Below are 23,535 nucleotides of genomic sequence, written 5' to 3'. Positions count from 1 at the left end.
GCAGCTCATCCTTTCTCTAATGCATCAGACACAAACTGCTCATCTTAACTTTAAGATCTTCCATTGCCTGTGCCCACCCTACTGATTTCATCTATGCTCTCCAGACATTGACACCTCCCCTCTGCTTTGCAAGCAATGCAGTCTTTCAACCCCATGTCTTATTCAGCAGGCACCACTATATTCTCTCATGCAGCCTCTTGCATGTGGGAGGAATTGAATGTAATCATCAGCTAACCCACCTTGTCCTCCTCCAGATCCCTCCTTAACATGCTCATCTGTTTCAATGTCTACAAAACCTCAATATTCTTTGGGCAGCTGATGTGCTAGGACCACCGCTTTTCATGCTGATCGATTTTGCTTCATTGTCTCTGTGTGCTACCCCTTGCTGTTAGATCCAACTATTATTTCTATTATACCTGGATCGAAAACTTAGAGCAGGGCCAATCATTTCATTATGTGTTTGCACAGCCCCTAAAACACTGGGGCCCTGGCCCATGACTGGGGCTTGCAGATGCTAACAAAATAGCAATAATGCATTAATTATTAAGACAGATTAACTTCAGTTAACTCCAGTCATCTGAAGAAGTGGGCTGTGCCCATGAAAGTTCATGATACCATCTACATGTTTCATTAGTCTATAAAGTACTACCATACCATTTGTTGTATTTTCTGTAACAGACTAACTCAGCTACCCCCTGAAGCTTCAGTAGGCCTGTGGAAGCAGTGGAGGGGTCGACTGCTTAATCAAGCCTTTTGGGAACATGCCATCACTACCACCACAAGCCTCAGTACTCTTCCAACATACTGATCCTTCCACCTCCTGCTCTGATGCAATTATGAGATTCTTGGGATGCCAGGGAGTGGGACAGAAGCACATTCAAGCTTTAAAATCTGCTGACCAATGTGAATGAAGAGCATGTCATACATAATGCAATGAGCCACTGAGACCTTTTTGGCTGGGGATCTCCATACGCTCCAAGGGCTACAATCCCATTGTGTGTTCTGAAGTACTAGTTGTCTAGGAGTCCCCAAATGCCTTTACCTTTTAAACTAGTAAGATCAGTAGACCCAGCGAAGAGACCCACCACACAGAGGGAGAGCAGGCTATTTAGCAGCCTCTAAAGATGACTAGATGTCAAAGGAAGCTACAGGCTCCCAGGCCACCCAAAAAGAATAGCAAGTAATCTATGTAGCCAGCCCCTCTCTTCTAAGACAACTCAACACTGCAGGGTGCAGTAAGTGCAGCATTTAAAAACGTTGATGAAGGGTCTGAGGCTATTTCTCAAAGTCAAAATGGTTTACCTATTCTTAGTATCTAGAGCTGCACAGTTCAGAGGGTAAACTGTTCACTGCAGCACAAATAATGACAATCCACCTAAGTCCTGGAAAGAAGGGACCAAGAAGGAAAGTGCTTACCACCCACACTATCAGCAAGAGACATATTGGATAATTCTGGTCCATAGGTAACTAAAAATGTGTAAAGTTCTCAGCAAGTTTGAGGTCTAAAACCAGGAAACCTTAAGAAAAGTATTATATTACCCAAATGCGATTTGTCAGAGAAAGAACTAAGTGCGAAGAGTGACCCTATAAGCCAGTTTTCTACTCTATGTATATGTGATAGTATAGGGCACCATAAAAGCTTTCATGATAGGAATCCAGGATAACTCAAGAAAAGCAGAGCCAATGCAAATGGCAATAAAGAGCTAAATTGTTTTAAATGACTCATGATTGCGGGTGCCTCAATTTTTGTGCCCTTCACATGTCCTAAAGGGGCATTAAATTTCAGAAAATGATAGCCATTGCTCCTCTGCAAATAGGATCCCTTTCAGGGCTCTCAAGTTGGGAGTCTTTTCTACATCCTGTACAAGGCTCTTCCAACACTCTTGGCTCCTTACAATATGTGCGCCAATTTAGTAAGGTGCAGGCCTTCTAGTTGTTCATAGTCTTTTGTTAAAGAAGTTAAAACAATTATGCTAGTTCACCTACATTTTGGAAGGAAAGATTAAACCTGTTCTCAAAGGAGAACTCTTCTCCTGACCTGAAGCCCATAGGAATGACTCAAAAAAAAAAAAAAATCTTTAATGTGTTTCCATCACAACTGAAGTGCAACTCTCTTTCAGGCATGCTGGATTGCTTGAACTTCAACTTGAAACACTGACATCATTATCCAGGGAATTGTTCAGCATTTAAAAAACCTCAGCATGTGCAATGCACCACATTTGGCAGTACTCTCTTGTTTTGATTTTTTCCTTTATAAAAAAACCCCATACAGATAATAAAAACAAGAATTCACTACCGTACACAAATTGCATGGAACTATATGCAAAGCAGATGCAAAGATCTTGTTTGTCCTGAGAGATTTTTTTTTGCTGGAGGATATAGAAGTTATGTGGCTAGGGAAGTTATTGGTGGTGTGGGATTAGCATTCTATGCAGGTGGTCAAGCTTGTCCCCTCCCCACCCAATGGAAGGATAAAAAATAAATTCCATTCATGGAAACAGCTGAGTTTCCATTCCCCTATATGGGAGTAATTCACAGGGGAAAAAAAAAAAATAGATCCTTAATTAAAAACAACAACAACAACAAAACAAAAAAAAAACACACACACACTCCACAGTTGAGGTTGAAGTCTGATGTGTTCATATATTTACGGTTGTTAGTAAAATTGACTGGTGACATTCTAGCTGCCACACAAAAACAGGGAGGGATGGTGGGGTTAAATTAAACATTTCAGAAGAATTTAAGTTGATGATGCGTTTTATTTGTTGTATTGTTTTAATATTGCAAACCCAGAAAGACCTAAAAATAATACTAAGCCAAGCCACAACTAAGTTTCCGATTTTACAAAGTTAAAATTCTCAAAATACAGCAACATGGCCACATTTTAAAATTTCAATATACATTTGCAGTGTTTAGGACTGCAACAATATAAAAGCAGAAAGAACAGTATCATTTTATCTGAATTCCAGTGCTGGTTGGGCCTGCAGCCATATTGTTTCCATGTGCAAACACTATGTGGTATATCCTGAACACTGCTGACAACTAGCAATCTAATACTAGTTTCTGAATCCTAAAAAAACCAAAATCATAATCCACTATCAGCCACACAAATAACTACAGGCAGTCCCCGAGTTACGCGGATCCGACTTATGTCGGATCCGCACTTACGAACTGGGCTTTTCTCGCCCCGGAGGATGCGGGCGGCGGGACCGCCCAGACACGCCGAGGTCCCACCGCCCTCGTCCTCTGGGGCGACAAAAGCTGCTCCGCGTCTCCCTGGTCGGCTGGGGAGGGGTGGACCCCCAGCAGACCAGGGAGACGCGGAGCAAAGCCGTGGAGGACCTGGGCGGCGGGAATGTGGCGCATCACGGTCCCGCCGCCCGCGTCTCCATGGTCTGCTGGGGGAGGGGGAGGGCGCAGCTAGTGCGTGCCCTCCCCTCCCCCCCCCCCAGCAGACCAGGCTTCTCGGGACTCCTGGGGCAGAGCAGCTGGGGTGCTGCCGGTTGGTTCCGCAGCGCCGCTCCTTGGCACTACTGAACCAACCCGGCAGCACCCCAGCTGCTCTGCCCCAGGCGTCCCCAAGTCAGCCGCTGCTGAAACTAGCCAGCGGCTGACTACAGGAAGCCCGAGGCAGAGTTGCTCTGCCCTGGGCTTCCTGTAGTCAGCCGCTGATCAGTTTCAGCAGCAGCTGACTTGGGGACACCTGGGGTAGAGCACCTGGGGTGCTGCCGGGTTGGTCCCCGCAGCGCTGAGGTGCGGCATTGTGGAGACCTACCCAGCAGCGCCCCAGCTGCTCTGTCCCAGGCGTCCAGATTCAGCTGCTGTTGAAACTGATCAGCAGCTGATTCCAGGAAGCCCGGGGCAGAGCAACTCTGCCTCGGGCTTCCTGTAGTCAGCCGCTGGTCAGTTTCAGCAGCGGCTGAATCTGGATGCCAGTTCCGACTTAAGTACAAATTTGACTTAAGTACAAACCTACAGTCCCTATCTTGTACATAACCGGGGGACTGCCTGTACTGCACTCTGTCAAAATAGACATTAAAAGATAAATGCTCAAAGGAAGCCTATAGGAAAACAGCCCAGATTCTAGTCTAGCCTCTTTTCTAATGCATCTCTCCATAGACTGTCAACCTTTTATATTTCAATGTTATGGATACAGACGCATAGAAAGAGTATGAGTTTCTAAACTTTGTCGTAAAAGCTAAGCAGATTAATGCAGTTCTTTAGGCCTTGTCTATATTAGACCAGACTGGTTGGCTGAAGGTATGCAACTCCAGCTAAAATTGCGTAGCTGAAGTCCACTTCCCTTAAGCTGAGATGTGGTGGCATCTCTTACTCTTACTCCTCACAGGAGGTGGCATACTAGATGCTGGCAGGGGCTGCCCTGAGCGTTTGATTTACAGGTCTACACTAGATCCACTAAAATTGAATGCTAGAAGATTTAGCATCGATCATCTGGTAAGTATAGATGTGCCCTTAGTGACTAGTCAGTATCTAGACCCTTGAATTGCTCAATCAAATTTTCAACATAGATACAAACATTACTGTAACTTCCTGTATGTACATTAAAGTTTATACAAAATGATGAATATTTGTCATGGCACCTGATAATATAAAAACTGACAAATCATTATCTAGAATTCTAGTTGGTAAAGAACTAACTTTCTATGTGAGGAGTTTTCCTCTTGTATCTTTCAGGAAAAGAAGGTGAATATTCATTTGGAACAACAGGACTAAGCCTTAGAAAGACTTGGGAAACCTGGGTTTATATCTTTGCTCCACCACCGGGACTTACTGTGCAACTTGAGCAAGTCACTAAGTCTCTCTGCACCTTCGTTTCCCCATCTCTAAAATGGGGATAGTAGCACTTTGCTATCTTCTTGGGATGTTGCTAGGATACATATATTAAATTTTGTGAGGCACTCTGATTACACTGCAATAGGGACCGTACCAATAGGTTAGAGAAATGAAAAATTAATAAAATGGATAGCAAGAGTATTAATTAAAAAAAACCAACATTTTAAAATCATGCCTAAGAGAAAAGAGATTCAGAGCTCAAATAGTATACAAGTGCCACAAGCAACTTTTAGAAAAGCTAAAAAGGAACCAGATATATACTACATCTTAAAATCAAGCACAGGGCTTCATTTTTTATAATCTTTTCAATATTTTTGTGAGTACCAAAAAGCATTAACAGGGATTGGCAAATTTTGAAAAGGCCACACAAAATAACATGCTAAGAAATTTCACTTTAACCAATTCAGAACACATTCTTGGGAAATGTAGTGTCATCTCTACAATCTTATCAACATAAAAAGATAACAAAAATACATTTTAATTAGGCAACTTGATGAACAGACAGTAGATCTTACCTACAGCAATTTTAAGTAATGGTTCAAAGAACATACGGAATTCTTCATTAAAAGTTCATTCCCTCTTGTGATAACACATCCAGAGGGAGCTAATGAAAAATGACCAAGAAGGTCCATCTACTTTATTAAATTTTGACTTCAGTAAACAGGAGACAGCTAGAACAATTAAGCCTTCAGTTTTGTGATGCTAACAGATCTTTGGTATTGTTAAGATTTATTGCTTTTGCTGCCACTTTTTCTGGTGATGTTGCAATACTAGAGGAAACGTAGCTCTTGGCACAGAAATTCAGTACCATATAATTGGTAGTTTCTGTCCAGACACTACAATGCATTGACTTTTTTTTTTTCCAATGGCATGCCAGAAGTCAAGCTGCCCTTCACGTGCTTTACTCAGCAATAGGATATATAGCCTTGAAACCCAACCTTCAAAAATCTGTTCTAAGGTTAGTTTTAACTTCAAAGCTGTAATTGCCAAAGTCAAACACAAGGGATGTCTCTTTCCACAAGGATAATGACAGAAAGTTAAAGATGTGCCTGTATTTTCACCAGACAACTACTAAAGTGCTCTAAGTCTTCAAACAAATGAAGAAACCTGCCGGTAAATGAAGTGCTTTATACACTTATCAAAAGAAAAAAAAAAAAAAAAAACATTCACCTTAAAACTTCTACTCAAGTAGCACAACAGGAACAGATCAACATTAAACAGAGCTTATGAAGACCACAATGGCACTTTAACCTAGTTATGTCCTATGGCATTAGTGTTATATCACTGAAAAAACATATTGTGTTATTACTAGAGCTTAACCAGTCAAATACTTAAAAAATTAGCCCACTACAATACCTGAATACAGATTACAGGAATCTCTCTTTAACAAGAGAATTTACACAGTCCGGATCCGCACTGTACAAGTTACAGACTCTGTATTTAATTATAAAAAAATTAAACTGAAACTGCACAATTCCAGATAGAACAGTTTTCCCTGAAAAATACCATGTATGGCAACAGGTTGTTCTGACTAAATTGTACAGAGGTGTCAGCCAACCACCACAAAATGAAAAGTAAGACTGACATGCTATTAGAAAAGATGGGAATACTATAGTAATTAGAGGGGAAAACCTAATTCAATTTTAAACACAAGCTGTCAATTTAACATAAATCACTGCCAACATCTTTTTCTATCCTGTAAACCCTGTGAAATAAGAATCAAATTCCCCCACATCTAACAGGCAAATTAATCTGTCGAGGCCAAATGTCACAATTTAACCAACACAAGTGGGGGATGAAGCCCTTTTCTAACAAGCTGTGTATCTTTTTTCTAGAAACATGACATGGTCTTCTGACAAAAATCAGTCCTAATAGGGTTGCCAGATTGTTTCAACAAAAATAGCGGACACACTTGACATTACATCTTATTTAGAAAATACCTGACACTTATATTTTCTTATTTATATTTTCTCAATTTGTTTCCCGAACAGAAAACTCAAATATTGGACTGTCCAGTTCAAAACTGGACACCTGGCAACCTTACCTACTAACCTCATACATTCAAAAATTAACTCAGACACCCCTCCCCCAAAGACCATGAGTTTGGCTTAAAAATAATGAGACTAACAAAAGGAAATTTGGTTTTTCTACTTTTAATATTGGCTTTTGAACCATTAAAGGTCACATTTTCAAGCTTTTCCCCTGCAACACTGATGGCTAAAAATGTATTTTAAGCTAAAATACTTCTGTACTCACACGTATCCAGGAGCTGGAGCTTTAAGAAATATTGTGAGCCTCGCAGTATAATCATGAAATGTCAAGGCTTCAGGCACTGCGTAGAATTGCTCAGAGCAGGAGCATCCAATCTTCTCGCAGCCTTCATTTTGCTGGGTTTAACAAGCCAAACTCTTTCAATCTCTGCTCACAAGATAGGCATTCTATTCCTCTGATCAGCCTAGTAACCCTTCTCTGCACCCATTCTAGTTATTACTCTAAGAGGATTCCAGAGGTCTAGCTATTTTTTACAGCATAATCACTAACAAGATTCTGCAGTCAGAGCTAGCTATTCATTTTGTTGATGCATGAACAGAATACACATTCAAACTTTGCTTTTAATCAGCAACTTGAGCAGATAAATTCCTCTTCTACCTTATTTTATGAGTGTTTTATTTACATACATGGTTCACGGATTCAGTTATATGGAAACTAAAATTCATATCTGAATGCCATTTTTCCAGACACCTTCCTAACCACACACGTGCTTTATATTGGACTAAAGGTTTAGTGTAAAACTGGAAATTTGTAGTGAGCCCTGTAGCAGACAAGGGTGGCAATCAAACATCGCCAGGACAGACCTCTTTACATCTTCCCCTTGCCTCCCCTGAGTGACAGAACTCAAAGGCCAGAGACATTACTGTACCTGAAATTAATTTATTTTCCTCTTGATATGCACTTGGATGTAGCTCATTCTTGCTTACTGCCAGAGCCATCAGTCACTAGCAGCTTGGGGCAGATTTAGTTTGCTATTACAATTCTATCTGAAAAACCTATTTTCTCCATTGGACTGTAATAAAAACGTGACCCAGTCCTCATACAATATATATATCTGACATGGTCAGAGATCTAAAAAGTTAACTGACTGTAAACCACGAGAGTGAACACACGCTGGAGTGTCTTTATGTACTAGAGTCTTTTCTTCATCCTGTCCAAATACATAAAACACCAAGGCAGAAATACAGGGTTTCTTGTCAAGCTGTTTTGATTTCCATAGACATTGTTTCCCAATGTTTTTTGTGTAATCTGCAAACATATCATCATAAGGTGCCTAATCATGTTTTCCTGTCATTAGCACATAGGCAACTCCAAAATGTATGCATGTGCCTATCTTTAATAGATTTATTTATGTGCCTACCAAATTCACAGCCATGCAAAACATCACAGGTTGAAATCTGATGTCCTCTTGTGAAATCTGGCCTTGTGTGCTTTCACCCTGTACTATACAGCAGTGGTCCCCAATGCGGTTCCTGCGGGTGCCATGGCGCCTGCCTAGTGACCAGGACTGGCCTGAGCCATTCTTGCACCCCAGGCCCAGGGCGCGCGGCCACCGCCCCACCCACCCGGCAGCCCCAAAAGGTTGGGGACCACTACTATCCAGATTTTACAGGGAAGACTAGCATTCCTCAAATTGGGGTCCTGACCCACCAGGGAGTTGCACCTAGGGTCACAAGCTTATTTTACATGGATCATGATACTGCCACTCTTTCTCCCATGCTGCTCTCAGAGCTGAGCAACTCAGAGTGGTGGTTGTAATGTTGACCACATGCCGGGATCTGAAGACAACATCTCACCCCCACAGCAGCGCAGAAGTAAGGGTGGTAATATCAAGCCCTCACTTCTGTACTGCTGCTTTCAGAGTTGGAGGGCCAGAGAGTGGTGGCTGCTAAGGGCTCAGCTCTGCAGAAGTAAGGGTGGCAATACCATCCCATCCCACCCTTACTTCTGCAGAGCTGCTGGTTATTGCTCTGCCTTCAGAGCTGGATTCGTGACCAGCAGCTGTTGCTCTCCAGGTGCCCAGCTCTGAAGGTAGCACTGCCAGCAGCAGCATAGAAGTAAGGGTAGCAGTACCTTAACCCCCATATAACAACTTTCTAACCCCTAAACAAAACTCCTTTTTGGGTCAGGACTAGGGATGTAAGTGATTAGTCAACTACCTAATAAGCATATGCTTAATGGGTAGTCGAGTAGTGACTTGACTAGTCACTCCCCCATTCCCCTTTGTTGCCTATGGGGTGGGGGGCAAAAGGGGAGCAGAAGCCAGTGCTGCGGGGAGCTGGCTTAAAAGCTGGTTCTCCCCAGCACCATCTCCAGAGGCAAGGGGGTGGGAGGGCTCTTACTACATTTAAAAGGCAGAGTCGCAGCAGGGTTAGTTTCCGGGGTCAGGAGCTAGCCCCACTGCAGCTCTGCAGTTTTCCCCCACTTATCGACTAGTCAATGGAAATTCTATCGGCTACTCAATTAGCTGATTAACCGCAATTTAACATCCCTAGTAGTGACTCCTACAATTACACCACCATGAAATACCAGATTTAAATAGCTGAAATTATTCAGCTACAGGCAGTCCCCGGGTTACGTACAAGATAAGTACAAACCTACAGTCCCTAAGTTGAATTTGTACTTAAGTTGGAACTGGCATCCAGATTCAGCCGCTGCTGAAACTGACCAGCGGCTGACTACAGGAAGCCCGAGGCAGAGTTGCTCTGCCCCGGGCTTCCTGGAATCAGCCACTGATCAGTTTCAGCAGCAGCTGACTTGGGGACGCCTGGGGTGCTGCCGGATTGGTCCCTGCAGCGCTGAGATGCGGCGCTGCAGGGACCTACCCAGCAGCGCCCCAGCTGCTCTGTCCCAGGCGTCCAGATTCAGCTGCTGTTGAAACTGATCAGCAGCGGCTGAATCAGGACTCCTGGGGCACAGCAGCTGGGGTGCTGCCGGGTTGGTCCAGTAGCACCAAGGAGCGGCGCTGCGGGACCAACCGACAGCGCCCCAGCTGCTCTGCCCCAGGAGTCCCGAGAAAAGCCTGGTCTGCTGGAGGGGTGGGGTGCACTAGCTGTGCCCCCTCCCCCCAGCAGACCATGGAGACGCGGGTGGTGGGCGCCCCCCCCCCAGCAAACCAGGGAGCCGCGGAGGACCTGGGCGGCGGGAGCACCCAGACGCGCCGCGGTCCCGCCCTGGTCCTCCGCGGCTTTGTTCCGCGTCTCCCTGGTCTGCTGGGGGGCTTCCCCCCCAGCAGACCAGGGAGACGCGGAGCAGCTTTTCTCGCCCCGGAGGACGAGGGCGGCAGGACCTCGGCGCGTCTGGGCGGTCCCGCCACCCGCATCCTCCGGGGCGAGAAAAGCCCGGTTTGTAAGTGCGGATCCGACAGAAGTCGGATCCGCGTAGCTCGGGGACTGCCTGTATTTAAAATGCATCATTTTAAAAATCCTGTGGCTATGAAATTGACCAAAATGGATTGTAAATTTGGTAGTGCCCTATTCATATGCAAAATTAAGGAAGATTATAAATTATACATCTGAAATATAACCTTTTCCTCATTTTGTGAAGGATTACAAACAAAACCAAAACACTCCCTTATGTTCTGACATCATTTCTTCTTTCGACATTCTTAAAAAAAAATTTAAAAAAAAATTAAAAGAAAAAAGCAACAATGTTACTTTATTCTTTAGTACATTCTCTCTCCCTCTCCTCCTTACCTTCTAAGGAAATGCTGAAAAAAGATTGCTATTCAGTAACATGGCCTAATATTTTTAATGGAGAAACAAAATGCCATTTTAGAAACCAAAACAGATACTTGTTCCAGAACATGATAATCTTGCTACAGATTGCAGCTATCGGACATTCCAAGATGTGACAATGACACATTTTTGTAACAAGGCTTCCTTCTGTGAGGCTGTACAGAAAACACCCCAAAAATGTGGATGTAACTGTGTGCTGTTGAAAAATAAGAAAACTTTTTACCATGTATAGGGTAGCAATTTGACAGCTTTTAAGAGTAGAAAGAGGATTTATACAGAGGATTAGAAGTCAAGTGAAAAAAAAATACATGGGGAAATCCATTTCCCCCCTTTTTAAGAACTAGAGTTTTGAGTGCACTGGTCATAAAATCATTTGTAATTTTTCTTGGACTTGGAAGTCTACAAGATATATGACTTTAAGCTTGCCCCATTCTGATTACCATTTTACTTTTTTCTTCCCACTTTTACTTGTGTTATTTTGGTGCTTTCTTGGAAAGAGCTCGAGCTTGAAATCAGTGCTTTATGCCCACATATCCTGGAACCCCTATGTTTCAAACAACAAAGCCTCTCTGTCTTCTGATCTGAGAAATATGGAACTGTTAAACTGAAGAGGAGGGAAAAAAAACAACAACATTGTACTGAGACTGAAAACTTCTCCAAGGGTCCAGTCTTCCCTCCTGCTAGGCTAAGAAGGAATAAAGTGCATTTGAATGAGTTTAAAATCAACACACCCCGCAAGCCCGAAGTGAGGGGGGAGAGGGGAGGAAGAGGAAGAGGGAGAGAAAGTTTGCATACTGGTTTATACAAACATTAAGGGGTCAAGCTTTGACTCCTTGCCATAGATGGTGCGTGGAATACACACATAGCTTTTGCTCTAAGCATTTTTAATATCTGTGTGTAATGAAGCTCGCATGTCATTTTACTGTATATCTGGCTATTGAAATGATTAAGTATTATGTAATTTCCCAGCTGTCAATAGATCAATAGAATAATGAAGCTAAAGATCAGCTAAATAAAAGTATAATTTCATAGGAAGAATACTAGTTTCAATTTTTTTCACTGCTCAATGACAAAATTGTTTAACGTTAAAAAGTTCAGATGTTTGTGAAGTACAACAATCTTTAGACATTCTGATTTGTCCTCTCTCTTTATGTAGTAAATTTTCTACAGGAGGAAGAGATCGCTCTGTTTCTCTGTCCTCTCCCCCCCCTCCACATGTTCCCAGATGCAGTCTGTCAGTCTTCCTGACTTTGAGTTTTCACTTTACAACTTGTCAGCAGAAGATTAAAATGACTTCAAAACTCTCAACCACCATTTATAGATGCTTTACTGATCACATTTTTAGTATTTTGCCCCCATTACCCAGCAACATGACTAAAACTGTTTTATCTTCAAGGGCAGCACCCAATCACACCTCTTCCCTACACCCAAACAAATACCTGTTTCATGAACTAGGAGTGACTCTTTGCATTACAGCTTTACAGAAACTGCAGAAGTGGATCAAAAGACATCAGTGCTTATGCTTTTTTGTGATAACATATACCTCTGCCTTTTAAGTCTAGTTTAACATTTGACCGTCTTCAGGAAGTTTAATCATTTTAAGCCTTTTGTGGTCTCTTGTTCAACATTTTCCTAATCAAACTTCAAATCACGAACAACTTGCAGGGATTAAGGGGTGGGAGTGGGAAGTAACATGACAGCAGTAAGGATGGGAAGCATCCTGTCCCTAAACTGCCTAGCGGGGGGAACAGGCAACCTGCAACTTCCCCTTCCTCCTCCCAAGAAACAGGCTTATTCTAAATCTGCAGATCCCCTTTCCCTTCGACTGTTCTGAAGACACATTTTGGGCTTGAAGGAGAACAAGCCTAAGTGGTTAAGCACAGGAATTCTAGCCAGGAGATCTCAATTCTATTCCCAGATCTGCCAGTTTTCCTGAGATACACTTTTGGTAAGACACCACGGCCAAAATTCTCACCAGGTGACTCACCACTTTGGGTATGTCTACACTACCCCCCTAGTTCGAACTGGGGGGGGTAATGTAGTCATACGGAGTTGCAAATGAAGCCCGGGATTTGAATTTCCCGGGCTTCATTTGCATGAAGCCGGCTGGCACCATTTTTAAATGCCGGCTAGTTCGGACTGCGTGCCGCGCGGCTACACGCAGCACGAACTAGCTAGTTCAGATTAGGCTTCCTAATCCGAACTAGCTGTACACCTCGTTCAACACTTTAAAGCAGTCTAATTTTCAGAGGGTGGGCCCTTTTTAGAGGGTCTAAAGTTGGACACCCAAAATTGAGGCACTCTAAAAATCACCGGTCACTTTTGAAAAACCTCAACCTTTTCCGTGACATCATTTGCATTGCAGAAGAAATATTTGCCTGTTTCACTATAGTGTTCAGGGTAAATTCATTAATATTTGTAAGTGGCTTTGAGAGCCTTGAATGAAAGGTGCTATACAACTGCAAATAAGCATGTGCAGATATACACTTCAGCAGTTTTGCATTAAAGAGATGGGGGGTGGGGAAGCAAGCACTAGGTCATTGTGACAAAGTCTACAAGCAAGGAAATGGAGAAAAGAGATGCTTTTATCAGGATACCTTGAACTACAGCTATCCTCTCTCACCAGTCTGAACAAGCACAAGGTCATTAAAAAGCTACAACACAGACAGGGCAAGAACAAGAGGCACATTGTATTGTGCTTAACTCTGAAGAGGGGGTGAGGGAGAAGGAGAGATGACAAGTCATCTTGTATTCAGAAAAATGCAGTAAAATCCAAGGTTTGGTTCCAGAGATAACATTGTCATAGAAAAAGGAATTCTCATTTTATTTTCTATGCAGCTCTAACCCTAAAGAAGAGACATGAGGCAGGTATGTATAGCAATGCTGAAATCTTTGTTAGAAACATTTAACTGTAACCTGTAGTTTTTTTCAGTTTCCTTTCTGATTATTCTCTTATGGATATATCTACACTTCATTCCGCTATCGAGAGAGGAATGCAAATGCAGCTGAGCGAAATTGCAAATGAAGCGCAGATTTGAATTTTCCGCACTTTATTCGCATAATTGCACCCAGATGCGATTTTGAAATACCCTATTTCGAAAAAAGAAACTCAGTCTTGATATGGTTATTTCGAAAGAAAACCCTTTTCGAATTTTCCCTTAAACCTCATTGTAGAAGGAGCAAGGGTAATTTTGAAAGGAGGGTTTTCTTTCGAAATAATCGCATCCAGACAGCGTTTCTTTTTTCGAAATAGGGTATTTCGAAATAGCGCCTGGATGCAATTATGCGAATGAAGCACGGGAAACTCAAATCCTCGCTTCATTTGCAATTTTGCTCAGCTGAATTTGCATTCTTCTCTCCAAAGAGGAATGAATGTAGACATATCCTACACTAGAGTCTCTTAAACTTAATTGACTGTGACCCACTTCTGAGAGCAAAAATTATTACACCACCCCAGTGGAGCGAGACAAGCCTGGAGCCTTGGGCTTCAGCTCTAGACAGCGAGGCTCAGGCTTCAGCTCCAGACATAGGTGCTAGGACTGGACTGGGGCTGACACACCCCTTGGCTTGAAGTGGTTTCCATTATATACAGGGTTTACCATTTGGTTCAATGGCTCTCAGCACCACTCCGTAAGACCTGTCCCAGCATCTTAGGCCCCAGATCCCCGCGAGTTCAACACCAGCCTTAGCAACCCCATTAAAATGGGGTTGCCCCCCACTTTGGAGTCCTGGCTCTCAGTTTGAGAATTGTTGCTCTACACAGCCAAAACATCCTGGAGCAGCAGAAAGAGGGAAAAATAATTCTCTCTCTAGACACTTTAAGATTAGCTTGGAACTCACCCAGCTCTTCATACCTGTGGATGGTAGCAACAAAGTGAAGATGAGAATTAGAGAAACTTATGATATACCCCACCAACAGAAACATGATGAGGGAGACTCCTGCATGCAGAGCGATGAAGTCCTGCCATATTGCATGATTCAAGTGATTATTTTCTAATAGAGAATAAAGCCTGTTCACCAAAAAAGGCCTCTTGTGCAGTGAGCAAATATGCAAACAGGGCTGACATGTGAACAAGGCTGTACAGAGCATATTGAGTCAGTGGGCACTGGGTTCAGTTGAATTCTCAGAGGAATAAGGCCATCCTTTGTAAGACAGGAAGGCTCTTAGTAATTTGCCCATTTTGAAGGATGCTGCTGCAGCTGAACAAGAGATCCAACAAACTGTCAGAACTGTGAGCTGAATTGTAGTGGAAAGAAAAGGCTGAAGAGGCAAGGGAGTGGACAGTTAACCAGTCAAAAACATCTGCGGCCTGTGCAAAAGTGTGTTCCAAAATGCTGATGGAGAGAGATCATGGAAAAAAAATCAAGAGCACTGCCTGAGCTTACAGCAACAGTGTTTGCTACAACAACAAATAGGAAGCTCCCTATCTTCACCTGTTGATGCAGAAGGATGGAATCTTAATACTCATGCCAATATTGAGCACATGGAATGTGTGTCTGATCCCATAAATCTAATTCTTCATTCTTTCTAAAGCTTATAAGCGAATGTAATATTCTATTTCCAGTGCTGTGATCTTGTCAGTTTTCAGGAGCTTAAGTAAGTTGAGAACTGGTTAGCAGCTCCACCTTCTAAATAGAAATGGAAAAAATCAGACTATTGCAGGAAGTGGTGTAAGTGATTCAACAGCTCTCTTCCTCCTGAGTCAACAATGAATCAGTGTTCTAGAATGTTCCTGGGCAGAGTGCTGCTGAAGATTTAGGCTTTCAAATGAAATTTAAAACTGACGTCATGACCCTTGGCCCCTTTTAAAATTTAGAAAAATATGTTAGATTAATAGATCCCAAGTAGTCCATTCCTGAGGTTGCTAGGTGTTCGGTTTTGAACCGGACAGTCCAGTGTTTAAGCTCTCTGTTCAGGAAACAAATTGAGAAAATATAAATGTCTGGTATTTTCTAAATAAGATGTAATGTAGATTGTGATATAATGTCATGTGTCTGGTATTTTTGTTGAAATCATCTGGCAATCCTATCCATTATCAAGTATTTGTTCCCCATGTTGATTCATATAGTCTTTAATCAAGTCACCCTTAACTTTCTCTTTGTTAAGTTAAATAGACTGAATTATCTGTACCTATCACAATAAGGCAGGTTATCCAATAAGAGCATCGGAATGCCATACTGAATCAGACCAAAGGCCCATCTGCCCAGTATCCTATCTTCCAATAGTGGCCAATGTCAGATGCCCCTAGAAGGAATGAACAGAACAGGTAATCAAGTGATCCATCCTGTCTCCCATTCCCAGCTTCTCACAAACAGAAGCTAATGACACCATCCCTGATCATCTTTGCTATTAGCCATTGGTGGATCTATCCTCCATGAATTTATCTACCTATCTGCATGCTCGGTTCTTACTACATTTAAGCTGCAGAGCCATGGAGGGAATAGCTCCTTCTGAGTGCCTTCCCTTATCGACTAATCATGTAGTCAGTCGACACAAACCCTGTCCTCTTCCCTATTTTTGTGTCATCTGAACTTTAGTGGTGACTATGTTTTCTTACTGGTTATTGGTAAAATGTGAAGTAGTATAGGGCCATGAATTGATCCCTGTGGGACCCCCCTGGAAACACACCTGTTTTCCCATTTACAATTACATTTTGAGATCTATCAGGTAGCCAGTTTTTAATCCATTTAATGTGTACCATGTTGAACTGAATTTAGGAGTTGAAGTGGATTTAAAAGACAGAATTCACAAACAGACCTGATCAAATTTTTTCAAGATATCACTTCTCCAAATGAAGGGGGAAAATGGGGAAAGTGATTAAATTAGAAAACCCACATTCTCCAGCCACTTTTGCCAATTATAAATAGGATTGAAATGTTAAGAATTTCAAAATTCACTAAATATCAAATTTCAGAGGTGGGAAAATAAACAAACACCCAAAGAGAGAAAAATGCAATTCTTCATAACCAATACTATTCACAAAAAAGGGGACTAGTTTTAATTCTTTGGCATTTATTGGCCTGCAATGCTTTGAAGGTGATAGCACTTCTTTATGATTGGCTAGAACTACATATGTGAACAGGTCCCTGAATGACAAGTGGAAGGCCAGTTGTTCTACAACTGCCCCCCTCCTGGCAGCAAATCAACATGCACCCACAAGAGTGAACCAACAATACAGGACATGCAAACTTAAATTACAGTTATAATGCAAATTTGAAATAAAAAGTGCTCAAAGTAGATGACAAGAGATGTGCATCTCCCAGACATAATCAGAGACTGAGGAGTTCACTCCAAACACATACTTTCTGATTGAGCAGGGCATTGCTTCTAACCCAGGCATCCTGCAAAGCCAATTTCAAGTCCTAAATAATGAATGAGTACCACTGCAGACACCTGGCAAATAATCAAAAGGTGCTTCAGTAAATTCCTTCAAATACCTTAATACATTAAAGTAAAAATTGATAATGTTTCACAATAGATTAAAGACCCTCAAAATTCAGCAAAGTCCAATGATTTTACTATTTCTTCAGAACTTTTCAATCAGCTCTGATTTTAACAAACATCTGTTCTGGACAAATACCACTAGGGCAGTCCTATTCTGTCTTCCTAAATTTCCCTTGCCATTTCATTTAGATAGAACATAACAGCCAATCCGGGTCAGACCAATGGTCCATCCAGCCCAGTATCCTGTCTGCAGACAGTGGCCAATATCAGATGCCTCAGAGGGAGAGGATACAACAGGTAATACTCATGTGATCCCTCCAGTCACACACCTCTGGAGAAACAGAGGCTAGGGACACCATTCCTACCCATTCTGGCTAATAGCAATTGATGGACCTAACCTCCAAGAAACTATCTAGCTCTTTTTTGAATCCTGTTCAAGTCCTAGCCTTCACCACAGCCTCTGGCAAGGAGTTCCACAAATTGACTGTGCGCTGAGTGAAGAAAAACTTCCTTCTGTTTGTTTTAAACCTACTGCTTGCTTATCAAGTATTCTTTACTTTCTCTACCAACTTGCTGCAGAGAGTCATATTTTATGACTGGTGAAGTGGCTCATATTTTGTAGCTACACATAGCAGTTACAAGGTGGGACCAAAAATTCTCTATAAAAAATATAAGATAGTGCTTGTCTAGAAAACCCTACTCCAAAACAACGGCAAGTTCTGCCACCGATAACAATTTGTGCTGCTATATAACTGTATTGCTCCTGAGTTCCGCAGATCAGGTAATACACATTCATATTCAGCCATAAAGGGATTGTTGTGAACATCTAGTCTGGTCTTCTGTATAATGCGGGCTGTAGAATTTCACCCATATTTTACACTCCTAGAGAAAAAGTTTGCATATGTTCACTCTTGTATCTGTTTGGCACACACAGGATTAAATGTTAGATCACTATTTAGCTATTTACCAAAAAGCAAAGTACATACCATATGCTATTTAATTAGATTGATACCCCAAGCACTACAAACACCAAACACTTGGGGAAGAGGGGAGAGGAAGGAAGTAACTGGTAGCATTCCCTACTCGCTCTTTCCAAAGAGATATACATATGCATGGTCCTATATCACATGTAGCAAGCAGGCATAAGATCAGAGGTAAGGTTCATGGATTCTATACTACTTTCACAAAGCAGCTGGTGAATTCTGTACCAACACCATTTACATCATAAAGCAGAAAAATGAATATGAACCAAACATGAAAATCAATACAGATCATGCGGTAACCCTTATATTATTTATTCAATAGTTATCAACTTATTTTAGCTGTCTCATCATGGTTTGATTTTAACATGCCAAGAATTATTGCACTGCAAAGGCATAAATTAATCAAAGGAGATGATAGGGACAACTATAGATATGACTTTTGGACACCTAAGAAAGTACAATCGACATGGTCACCATTTCAGGTATAAATTCTAGTGCGAATGGGCTAGTTCACCTATCTGAAGAGTTAGTTTCAGACTGTTTGCAGACTCAGGCGGTCAGCACAGTATCAGTTTGCACCCTGTTCATGCGTGGAATATTTCCTTTGTAAACATAAGGAATAGAACCAATTTATAAAAATCCCCAAGCATTAAAACTTTACATTCTGGATATCTGTTCTACAATAAATTCTGAAAGCCCTAAAAACCAGGGAAACAGACTGACAAAAAAAGGGGGGGGAAAAATCCCCATAAAGCTGATAATGCGCATAAAACTCTGTTAGCTACTGTAATCTTAGATTTTACTTATAATACTATATAAAACCTTTTTACAAAAGAGCTCCATCAGCCACTCACTAGCTTTATATATATATATATTATATATACACATACACACACACACAAACACACAAAAGGGATGTGAACGAGTAACCAGTTACCTTGTAAACATCACTTTTAATGGATAAACTAGTTAACTGGTTACCAATTCACATCCTTAATATATGTAAGTATATTTAAAAAGCACATGGTGTAGCTGGTGAATGATGGGTGATACTTACTGGATAACGGTTAATCATCAGCTCTCTACCCACGGCTTGTCATGGCAGTCCCACAGGCCAGTAGCAGCTGTGGCAGGTGGGCTGGAATGGTCCCCCCCGCCTGTTGTTTAATCAGTTGAATAGTTAAACTTAACATTTAACCAGGTAATTTAATCCCAATTAATTAAATGGGATTTTGACATCCCTAACACACACATTCCTCTTCATAAACACGTATTTTATATATGCATACATTAAATATAAATAGAAGAAAGGAGTCATCCAAAACTTGTTACTATCTGGTCACTCTACCAGGAAACTATGTGTGAAAAAATCAGAGGGGAGGGGAGCGGTTTACAAGGTAATAGGTATCCATCTAGGGATGTAAAATCCTGTTTAATCAGTTAATGATGGGTGGCACGCTGCTCTGGCCCAGCCAGGCTGCCAGTTAACCACTCACATCCCTATGCCCATGTAAGACAAAACTGTTCCTATAAAATCAGGACATCCGATAACTTTATTTCCCAGGCTATTCCATTGCATCTCTTATACAAGCTCCTGTTCATGACAGGTTTTGCATCAAACCCTGGCAAAAACCACCAACAAACCAATTCCAGAATCCACCAGGAACCCAAGAAACAGCAGCCATCTCCTTAGCTCAGTGCAGTTAGCAGTACCTTGTGGATCACCACTTTTTGGGCAGCAAATACAGTAGGGAAAAAGGTAGCCAAGTCCCAGGACCATATAAGGCTCATCAGAATTCCAAATCCAGGTGGAAGTGCTGTTCTTTGGGAAGAGAATTGGCCACTATACAGTTTTAAAAGGATGCAGTTTAAAATAACCCTTTGCACATACAAACAACCGCACTTTCATTTGGGTAAAAACGAACGGAAGTTTGAGAATTCACTACTTTACAGGTTTGAAAGATGAAGTTAAGTGTAGACAGAGATTAATTCTGTTTGTGAAGATGTTTATGTGAGCTCTGTAATAGGGCTGTTAGGAAGCAAGTAAATAGTTAATCACGTGGCTGACAGAAATTTTATCGACTACACGATTAGTTGATAAGAAAAGGAAGCCTCCGGGAGTTACCCCTGGTGCGGTTCTGCAGTGTAAATGTAGTAAGAGTAGGGTGTGCAGGCAGCTCAGCTCTGACTACATTTAAACTGCAGAGCCACAGTGGGGGTAGCTACTGGACTCAGCGTGAGCTGGGACTGAACCAGGCTTGCTCAGTCCTGGCCTGTGCTGGATCCAGGAGCGACTGTCTATGAGGGGTCCCAGTAGCTTCAGCAGCAGCCCCTGTTTACAGGCTGCTGTTGGAGCAGCCCTTGTTTGTGGGCAGCCACAGACAAGAACAGGCCTCTGCCCACAGTCAGAGGCTGCTTCGTGGAAGTTTCCTCTGCCCCGCACTGCTGCCTCTGTTAGAGGCAGCAGCATGTAGGTGAAAGAGGGGGAGAATTGGTGGCACTGCAGAGACGGTGCTGGGCAGAGCTGGCTTTTAAGCCGGCTCCATCTAGCACTGGCTCTCCCCCCCGATACAGTAAGACAAAAATGTAAGGGGTAATGCGAGTAGTTGAGCAGTCGACTCAACTACCAGATAAGCCCAGGCTAATTGGGTAGTCGTCTACATCACTACTCTGTAGTAGGCTTAACACTACCCTTCTGCTAGATTATATGCAATCAATTATATATTTAGGGAAGTCATCTGATAGAAAATAAAATTTTGATATTTTAATTTAAATAAAAAAGTTTGTTCAGAGAAAAATTCATGTCTTTTTTAAAAAACCCAGAAAAGTACCATTGCTGGAATAAAATGAGATAGAATACAAATGTATTTTAATTTTTAAAAAGTCTCATTTTGTCTCACATTTTACTGGCATAAATAAAGTAAAGTACAAGAATACAGTATTCCAAAAGCTTCCCAGAACAGCACAAATATTAAATAGACACCATATTAGGTAGTCACGAGATTCTACTCATGCTAAATTCAAACTAAGAGGGGGAATTATTCTTTTAAAAAAAGTTTGTCAAATAATCCATAAATTGGAGAAGTTCCAGATGTAAAAATTTCCAAAGGCAGTAGGACTATATACCCATAATTCCCCTGAGATATTGGCCTGGATGAACAAATTTGCCAATGACATAATGCAACATAATTTTTAACCAACAGTTGAGATCTAGAACTTAAGTTAAGTATCCCTTCCACACTGATTATTATAAAACCAGTATTTACTATATTTCTACAATAGTATCATTGTGTCAGGCTTATTAACACTGTTTTATAGCAAGTCACAACCACTGAGTAAGGCATATTCCTTCCTGTTCTCTGTATTGTGACAAGATAAATTGCCTTCCCCCAAGTTACTTAATCTGTATATCTAGCTCTGATTGATGGGTAAGTGGATGACCCAAGCGAGTATGGCATAAAGAGGAACATAATGTGGCATGTCCTGTTAAAATAAAAAGCTGAAAAAGAATGCAATCAGATATCAAGTTATAGATCAAAGACTACACATTAAAGCCTTATGAGGATAGTTAATCTGTACCTTTTTTAGGACAAAATAAGATATCCAATAAATGCTGAAGTTGTAGGCAACCTGTGAACCTAGTCTCAGTGCCTCAGTCTGTATTTGATTTTCAATCACAAGGCGGCATTCATTAAATGCAAAACCTCTAGGTTTTCATGTTGGTTTTTCCTTACTGGTTACATTACTTGCTGTTCCTATTTGGGCACAAGAGATAAAAACACCCTTCACAGCCTGTAGAGGCATTTATAGACATCAAAGCAAACAGATCTCTTACAAATTACTTAGATCCAAACATAAGATAACAGCAGGAGAAGTTAAACAGCCTGTCAGTTTGCCTGAGTGATACGAGATGAGCTGCTGACTGGCTCTGGGAGGGTCAGATTTCTCCAGGTAAGCCCAACTGTATAGCGGTTCAGAATGTTCTTTAAAAGTAGGAATGTGGTTGGAGTGTGGGAGAGAAATGGAGGTGGAAGCAGAGGCTTGGCAGAAGTAGACTGGAATAAACCAAGGATAGTTATGCGCTAAAGAGAAGGCTCATTACAAAGTATTTTTATTTTCTTTTTAATATGCACTGCCAGATTTTGGGGCTTTAATACACAGTCAAGAAGACTTCGAAGGCCTAAAACTTTGGTACGAAGAAATAGTAAATGGGGAGGGTAGAGGGTAGGAGAGAAACATGCAATTGAAGGAAATCTTAATGTTAAGTCAAAAGAGATAGAAGATGGGATAGTTTCCCTAAGGAAGGGAGATGGTAGGGGCAGTGCCCATGAAAGCTCATACCACCATCTACATGTTTTATTAGTCTATAAGTTCTACCAGACCATTTGTTGTTTTTTAAGTTTATCCTGTACAGACTAACTCGGCTACCTGCTGAAGCTTCTAAAGAACAAGGCTGGCTAGGAAAACCACTGGAATCCAAAGAGGATCCATCAAAATGGCTGAATTAGCAAAAGGGATATTTGTTTAGAGGCTCTCACGGCAAGGGATGGAAGAGATATATTATGAAAACATGGAGGTCCTACCACTATTAAGAAAGTTGAGCAAACCTATACTGCAGATGTTCAAAAAAGGCTGAGTCACTACAGATTTTTGTTTGGGAGGAAGGTATAATAGGATAGAAAAACCAGGGAGCCATTAGAGGCAACAAAATGAGCCTCAGATGGGAACAACAGACACTTAATAGGTCTCTTAGCCTCGTTTAAGCCTATATTATGATCCTTAAATACAGGTTATGATTAGTTTTGATACTACCTTCAATATACAACTTCTACCAACAAATAACCTACCGAAAAGTGGAAAACTACCTTCATAAGCCAGTATGCATATATGCCAGACACTGACAGAAAGACTGACAGAAAGGCTGCCTTCATCCCCATTTTTAATTATACATTAGAGTAACTGCTTACTAATTTGTTTCATTCATACATTCAAACACAGAAGAGAGAAGAAAAATTAAAGAAAAGGTTTGGAAAACTTAGCTAGTAAGTCATTTCTACTGTTAAAAATAAGGAAAATACTTAATAAAATGAGAGTATCTTACCGGGAAAGAATGTGTGGTATAAAAACCCGCATGTATTAAATGTGATACTGGTGTTCAGTTTTGTTATGCAATGTGCTGCATAAAGGTCTGTGCAAATAACAGAAAACTAATTTTGAGTCAGAGTGGCTCCCTAGGAACCAGGCTGATATTCTTCAAAGAGGAGATTGCTTGCATGCTCTTTGACCAAGTCTGCTCCAAGGTTGTGTTTGTTACAGTCAGAACAAATCAGGATTCCTTTATCAAGGATAAAAGGTGTCTGGTAGATTTAAGATATAAAGAACATTGGGTCTGATCAAAAGCCCATCTAGCCCAGTATCCTATCTTCCAACAGTGACCAATGCAAGTGCCCCAGAGACAATCATC

At 41.5% G+C, this 23,535-nt stretch overlaps 1 protein-coding gene across 4 annotated transcripts in view; it reads right to left on the bottom strand.

The window, feature by feature from the left end:
* The window catches only part of RASSF8 (Ras association domain family member 8), a 130,044-nt gene that overhangs the window by 43,999 nt on the left and 62,510 nt on the right, over positions 1-23,535 (bottom strand). The window contains exon 1 of one of the 4 annotated variants that reach the window (XM_025187035.2): positions 19,129-19,228. The exons of the other annotated variants lie outside the window; for them this stretch is intronic. The gene's annotated coding sequence lies outside the window, so the exon portion shown is untranslated. Of the gene's footprint in view, positions 1-19,128; positions 19,229-23,535 lie in introns of those variants that run through there. 4 annotated transcript variants of the gene reach the window in all.

The sequence above is a fragment of the Pelodiscus sinensis genome, chromosome 1 (assembly GCF_049634645.1).
Source record: "Pelodiscus sinensis isolate JC-2024 chromosome 1, ASM4963464v1, whole genome shotgun sequence".
NCBI lineage: Eukaryota > Metazoa > Chordata > Testudines > Trionychidae > Pelodiscus > Pelodiscus sinensis.
Note: the sequence above shows the minus strand (reverse complement) of the source record. Positions and strands in the feature narration are given on the sequence as shown.